Raw genomic sequence first — 7,942 nt, 5'->3', positions numbered from 1 at the left:
AGGATTTTACGAAGGATTTTGGTTTGTAAGGATTGAATACGAGAGGAATTCGAAGGTTTAGTGGAGCCCCAAAGCTCAACTCCATATGTCCAGATTACAGTCATGTAGATCAGTCTTTTGTAATGTATTCCGTTTAAATTTAAATTAATTCTTAATATATATATATAAGGTTTGAAATTTTTATGCTTCTCGACAATCTTTCTTTTCTGTTTTTTTTTTTTTTTTAAACTAAAATTTTGTCTTCATTGTAACATGAATGATAAACTTCATTCTAGGGTCTCTCTGTACCTCTTTCTTTCACTCTACGAAAATGGTAGCCAGAACAGCGGAAGTTACTCTTCAATACTTGATCAGTTATTTGTACACTGATTTAGAAGTTTTAAAATCATACCCATTACGACACGTTGCTTCTTTTTTTTACGCTTTCAATACCTGTATATGCGTATCAGTTCTTTGTGGTACATTATTGAAACCTATTAGTCTTGTTTTTTTTTCATAGAGACCTTAATTAATATTTTGCATTGAAATAAATTGTATTTATTATATTAATTTTTTTGTTTAATTTCAAATGTTTAGGTAAACTGTATGTGCTAGGAAAAATGCTCTATATGAGAAAGAGGTTCCTATTCAAAACATTAAGCGAAGATTGAAAGAGCGAAAAAGGTAATTATCTTAATCCATTTTACATTCCATGTATTAGTAAATTCTCAGTCACAACTAATTATAAATAATTACTCAGCAATTTTTTTTCAACATTATGTTGGAGCCATTCGATAAAGCAGAGACGTTATCGGAATGGAAATGTCTGCTAGATATTGGAAAGGTGAGCCATCAAGCTATCTGCCTTGGCATTAGGGGGTTGCTCTAATATCGCACTACGATAAAGAAGCTAATAAGAAGCTAGCTCGGAGATAAGATAATTTTGAACAGGATTATAGCGGAGGAACATGCGATAAAAGTTGCATTATGAAAAATGTTTACTATAGTGTTGAATAATCCAATATTTTGTACTTTTATATAACAGTGTTCACAAAATGTTAAATTACTTTTACTTAAATAAGAGTATTCACTTATCTAATCATATATCTTACCTATTAGATTCTGTTAGAGTAATTTTATAATATATTTTGACATCACAGTGACATTGTGAATGAATATAGTATTACGATAACGATAACATTATGTAATAGAATACAAAATAAATGGAAAACACAAGATAGTTATTTTTTAAATTTTAATATTAATTAATAAAAATACCAGAGAGGCTAGCCATTAAACAATTGTAAATAAGAATCTAGGTAATGATATAAAATAATAAAAGTAATGAACAATTGTAAATAAGGATTTAGTTATTAGTATATAAATATGTTTATATATACCTTAAACCAGGAAGAGAAATATCACCAGGTGCGAGTGGAGTATTATTTTGGTGCACTAAAGATCCAAAAAATTCATTTTTTCGATATAATATTACAAGAGGAAATCTGCAGGGACGGAGTTCCCTGGAAGACTGACTATGTTCAACATCAGCAGTAACATTTAGTAATGTAAGTTGTTTATTAGAGACAATACATTTTTTTTTTGTCACCAACTGAATTGGTAACAGTATAATGACTCTAAGAGATAAATTTTTTAAATATCTTTTGAGTGGAAAAAATCGTCTCTGGTAATTCCTAGCACTAACTTATTAATAAGGTTGTTGCATTCGTTAAAGGTACTGTAGTTGACTGGACTATATTCATGTAATTCTTCTTCATTCTCATCATCCGTTCGTATCTCTCCAACAGATTATTTCAAGTAAATTCCAACAGAACTTATTCATCACTATTTCCTCGGTCTGCTGGTGTACCTCAGGGTAGTATTCTAGGGTCCTACCTTTATACAGTTTTTAGAGCTGACAACCCAACCCATCTTAACACTATCCTCACGACGTATGCCGATGATACATGTCTATTGTCAGTGAACAATGATCCTTACATTGTATCCAAAACCCTCCAATCCCACATCACCTCCCTTGTAGAACGGTGCCAAAACTGGAGGATTCAAATTAATTCCAATAAATCTCACCAAATCACATTTACCCTTCGTCGTAAACCCATGACCTCTTGCCCTACAGTATCCTTTAATAATACCCCACTTATTCCTGTCGAACAGATCCGTTACTTAGGACTACATCTGGACAAATGACTTACTTGGAATTCTCATACAATACTGAAAGGTGGGAAACTGCTCGTCGATTCCGACTATTACATTTACATCAACGATATACGATTGCAGTCCATTACAAAACGACTGATCTACATGACTATTATAAGGCCTATCAAGAGTTACAGAGTTGAGCTTAGGGGCTTCACTAAACCATCGAATTCCTCCCGAATCGAATCCTTACAGTCCAAAGTCCTTAATGCTCCTTACTTTATCACAAATCAAGTCATCCATCAGGACAACAATACAAAATATGTTGCCGAGTAGGCCATAACCTGATACCAATCCTTCCATGATAACCTCACCAATCACCCAAACCCACTCATTTCTAACTTGGCTGATTACTCTTTGCTTTTAAAATAAAAATAATGTCGCTTTCAAAGTTAATTTATCTTTTTAAATTATTTTATCTCTTTCCTACGCTTATTCCTGACCGTTCATAAGAACTCTGGAATCGAGACTGAGGAAGTATTCCTTACAAATGAAAAGCCTATTAAAAATTTCGGTTGTGTCTGAATTCTCAAGTACCTTTACACAATATATATTAATCATTTTAATTAAGAATAAATAATTGGATAACGTCAGCGCTAAAGCAAGAGAGTGTTTCAGAAGAAGGAAAAAAAATGGATAAAACCAAGAAAAATATTATCATTTATCTAAATTTACATTCCGTTTTAATTACTATGTTAACTCCATTCATTAATAATGAATGTTATCACGTTAAATTGTTTGGAAGCTACGTGGTAAAGATAAGAGGGGTAATACAAAGCGCTTAAGATAAAGGTGTACTTAACTGGGTTTATGTCAAACCTCCTTCTGAAGTAAAAATAAACGAGTTCCATGGATTTGCGCAGTTAAATATTATATTACATTATATATTAAATATTAAATTATACATTTTAGATTCCATATTAAAGAACTGAAAAATTTCAAACTATCTGATCGAGAAAAACGATGTTTCAAGTGGCGTCTGTTCTCATTCTGGTAAGGAGTTAATGTTACCTTCTCCATTTCGTTCCTCCTCTATTTTCCTCTGTTAATATTTAACATATAAATTTTTTATAAGCTCTTAATTAGACATTTCTGTCAGTCGACTATTTGAAAAACATCGCTGGGTTAGTATAGCTTCCTCCCTATTTCTATATTTTTTAATTTTATTTTTTCATAGCCTCTCATTTTTTTCCTGATTATTGCATTACCAAATTAAAATGGGAATTATTGTGTTTTTCACACTTCTATCGCGTATATAATTTTCTATATCACGAAGTAATGTACTGTTTGAGAGTGAAATCTACAGGTCGATCTGATTTTAAAATGTAGGCATAACCATGCAATTAATTTTTCGAATGGATAACCAATTAGGTGATGGAATTTGATAAAATTGATACCAGATCCATTTTACTCTGATCATTAACTTTAAAACAAATCGTCCAAACCGTTTATTAATAATATGCTTTATTTATTCTGGAAAAATTCTCTTATGAAATAATGAAACAAGAAATGAATATGGGCTTTAGCGCCTTAGACTAATTTTTTTTTTTTTTTTAAATACTGTTTATTTATTGATAGATATTACAATCTGCCACACAGTTGTGGCCAATAGGTAATAGTGGTGTATGATCACATTCATACTAACATAAAATTAAATAAGAATAAAAATAAATAAATGAATGAAAAAAAAAATCTCTCTTAAAGTATATACAAACAGAAGGATAAACAAAATGAACATAATCAAACTATGAGTATGAAAAAATAAAATAATATAATCTCTAGCCACATTTACATTCTTATATACAATATTTACACAATCGACCTGAGGATCCCTGAGCACACTCTATCCCCTAGGTGTAGGGGTAGAGCAGAGCTCATAACATCCCAGCGCATCCCTCTCGCCGCATCACTGGTAGTGAGCCAGTGCGCTAAAGCCGCACACAGAGTAAAATTAAAAACAAAATTATGAAATAATAAAACATTACATCCAATAATATTGAATTAGAAAGAATGAGAGAGCAATAATTAAGAAAAATATGAAAGCATAAACATTATTTGCTATCATATTTTTTCTTAAATAAATATCACGTATGAATGAATATTATAGACATACAGTAATGTTTTGTATTTATGTAAAAAAAATACATATAATAAAAATAAAAAGGAAAAAAATGAACATTATTCATATCATAAGTGAGCTACTTTCTACACACAGTTAGACCCATATTTGCAAATAAAACTATATTTTTTCCTTGTTATCTAAAATCTAACATAAGAGTGAAAATGTTTTATTATACTAAGAACAATTTTTTTTTTTTAATCGCTTGCATGAATACAAAGCTTTTCTATCTTTGGTAGTAAGGTAGCAAAGTTTTCTCAGATAAAAAGGCAAAATGGAATAAAGAAAGGGCTAAATTGCCATATATCATGATGTAATTATGACATGGTAATTGAGAAAAATTATTTGAAATCATGTCTGAAAATAGCCGTCGATCATATTTTGTTTTGCTTTTCTGCATAATAAACTAAACCAGAAGTTTACTTAACATTTGAATAAATATGCATTGTAACTTAGACATAACGTAGATATGACAGGGTGAATTGATAATTATCCAGGCCTTGAGCTAGGAGGTGCTCATTGCAACCCTGATTAGCATCTTATTAATAATGCAAAATTTGCTAATGTAGTAGCTCCTACTAAATACAGCTTCAACATGTAAGGACGATATGATTACCTTGCAGCACATTACTGTCACTACAGACCGACACAATTATACATGAAGTGTTAGGCTGACAAGTCAAGTTTGAATATTTGCCAGACCTTGCTGATTGGTGTAACCTCTATTGGGGTAGTTATATCTCGTAACAATAAGTATGAAAACTCTCGAAAAAATTAAGCTACAATCATACGAGGAAACTAGCTTATTTACACAACTATTTAATACTATAATTAATTATGAGAAAGTATGGTGGGCTGGTGAGGAATCCGTCCCTTAGTTACCCTATTAATTCTGTTGGTCCAAGGTATTTTTTTCCAACTAGTGACAATTGACTGAGTAGACTTCTAGCTATCAAACAATGACCTATTTAAATTGAGGAATCTGTTTTTGTTATTTCGTATTGTTATTTTTATTTTTGAATTATTTGCATTAAATATTATTATTGTTAACAATTTTTTTTCCTGATATTCAAGCAGCATCAACATAACATTGTTTTTTTGACCGATCTTTAGTTAATTTAGCCCGAACTGTACCTCTGAAGTTTAAACTAATTTAACCATTTAAAAGTAAAATTAGAATATATCACTGCTTTACTTGAATAGACTTTAAAATTTTACTTGACATTAAAATAAAAATAAGTTTTATTATATTTAGTGTTTGAGGTATATTTTAGAGTAAAGTAGACTAAAGTTAATTTGTAACAGTTTAATAACTAGTGAAAAGTCTGTAAGACGATTCTAGTAAAGAAATTAACCACAGACCACTGTATTATGATTGAAACAAGTGGGATAAAATGGAATAATTAAACACTTCGATGTGAAATATTAAAAAAAATATATAGGCATCTAAACGAAGAATATTATTACAAAATCATATCTCCATGGTTAGTGTTAAATGATATAATCATTTAGACTTACCTATTTTTTTTAGGGGGGATAAACGATAATCATGATTTGTATTTTTTTTTATCTGGTGCGGTGAGGGGATTTAACAACTTTTACTTACAATCCTTTAAAAGTCCCCTAAATTTGTGTTTTTTGATGGGTACCTGTTGAATTTATACCTTTTTGTGATTTTCAAAAAAATATGAAATATGAAAAATTTTTGTTTCAGCGATTAATGGGGATAATTCAGGTAAATGTAGTTATTTTCGGCTGTTGGGGTGGGGTAACAATAATGAATCTGAGCATGATGTATGGTCCATGACATTCCGAAAAGTTGTAACGTTAGAGTACGGAAAAGACAGACAAGTGTTTGATATGGGAAGGCTTAACTACCTAATGATGAAAAGAAATAATTTAGATACTTTGAGTAAAATATAATTTTGGTATAATATTTAAGGATATGAATTTTTCTTATAATGGATGATGATAGGATTAAATAGTAATTTTAACGGTGTCTAATATCTCCAGCATACTTGAATTTTTTCAGACCGTAGGCTAAATACTAATTAATTAATTTTGTTTTAATATTCAGTGACCAAGTTTTGAAGAACCAGAATTTTTTTTAGACTTTTTAATAATTTAATCTTAGATTCCATTCCAGAATTAGTTTCCAACTTTAGTGCAACCTTCTCAGCTCATACGTAGATCATAATCCGAATTCCAACTCAAAATGAAAATATATTTCTGCACTTTACATTCCAAAATTACGTTACATAAAGGTATTGTTTGATGCCCAAGACATTGGATTCAATACTAGGAAAGAATTTGATTTAGAACTAAAATAGCTGTTTCTAAAATGTACAGAAGTATATTTGAACTAAAAATAGCTTTTAGTATAACTGATCTCTAAGGGTTCGGTACCCAGCTAACACCCCAATACTATCTTTCACTAGTCGGGGGCGGCTGACCACACGAAGCCCCATTTCCGATTCCGTTCAGTCCACGCCTCTGCTCCTGTTGTAATTATTGTTTAATTGCCCGAGTGCTGAGTCAGTTCCTGGGGTGCACTACCCTCCTCCAGCTTATGAATTATTCGGGTGTACCTAGTCGGTACAAGGTCCGGGATAGTAGTGGTTGTTAATTGTACTGATCGAAATTTCCCAGAATCATTACGCTTTTAATCCTAATGTTTTAATTATTAAATAAATAAAATGAAAATAAACAAAATCTATAAATCAAATAAATAAATTAAACATAATCGTTTTTGTAATAATATTTATCTAGTGTAGTTTTAATAAATAGTTTCATAGAAAGCCAATTTAAATCAATACTGAAAAATCAAGCTCCTGATTAATTGTATTTCTTTAAAAGAAAACATTAGTTATTTCAATTGACGTTTCAAGGATTGATCCCCATCTTTATATCTAAAATTAATTCATTCAAGCACATTTATTCCAGAAATCAGATATTAGAGTAATCAAGTTTAATTGCTTCTTTACAATGATATATTTTATTGTATTACAATGTTTAAAAAAAAACGAATGCCTTATTATTATATTTACATGGTTTAACATCTTACATGTTTCTTATTTCGAAAATTAATTAAAATATATATAAAATGCTTATTAAAATTAAAAACTAATTTTTTTTAACTTCTTTACAATTTAAAACAAAATAATAGTACTGACTTGAAACATTTTTTTTAAATAAACAAACTTTATGTACCATTACCAATAACTAATCTAAGAACATAAAATCAACGGCTCGCAATCAAACAATATCGAAGTAAAAAAAAATTAGTTACAAATTTTATCGTTTTGCAATTTTTACTTCCTCACTGCCAGAGGTAAAAAACTTTGTAAACATGGAAGAGATGAAAAAACTTTCCTAAGATTAATAAATTTTCGTCGACGTTTACGTATTAGACATCGAGGAAGAAATTAGGTTTTGTACACTTCTGTAGGCAAAATCTTCAGTTAATTTGATTTTAATGAAATTTTTAGGGATTGAGCAGTTAGTACTTTGATCTTTCCTTATAATTTTTATAACATCCTATCAACTACTTTCGCTTACGAGTATGCAGAAGTACTTAATTTGCCACGCAAGGTATTTTAAAAACTGCACGTCTGATTTTGTTCTAAG

At 30.1% G+C, this 7,942-nt stretch overlaps 1 long non-coding RNA gene across 1 annotated transcript in view; it reads left to right on the top strand.

Moving 5' to 3' along the window:
• The window catches only part of LOC106690236 (uncharacterized), a 4,185-nt gene extending 3,131 nt beyond the window's left edge, over positions 1–1,054 (top strand). Inside the window, exons 2-3 of the long non-coding RNA XR_001344562.2 lie at positions 577–663; positions 740–1,054. This is a non-coding gene — a long non-coding RNA (uncharacterized lncRNA). The remainder of the gene's footprint in view (positions 1–576; positions 664–739) is intronic.
• Positions 1,055–7,942: the final 6,888 nt, after the last annotated feature.

Source organism: Halyomorpha halys, unplaced genomic scaffold (genome assembly GCF_000696795.3).
Source record: "Halyomorpha halys isolate HHAL.00 unplaced genomic scaffold, Hhal_1.1 Scaffold1627.1, whole genome shotgun sequence".
NCBI lineage: Eukaryota > Metazoa > Arthropoda > Insecta > Hemiptera > Pentatomidae > Halyomorpha > Halyomorpha halys.
The sequence above is the reverse complement of the archived record's forward strand: the minus strand, read 5'-3'. Positions and strand labels throughout refer to the sequence as shown.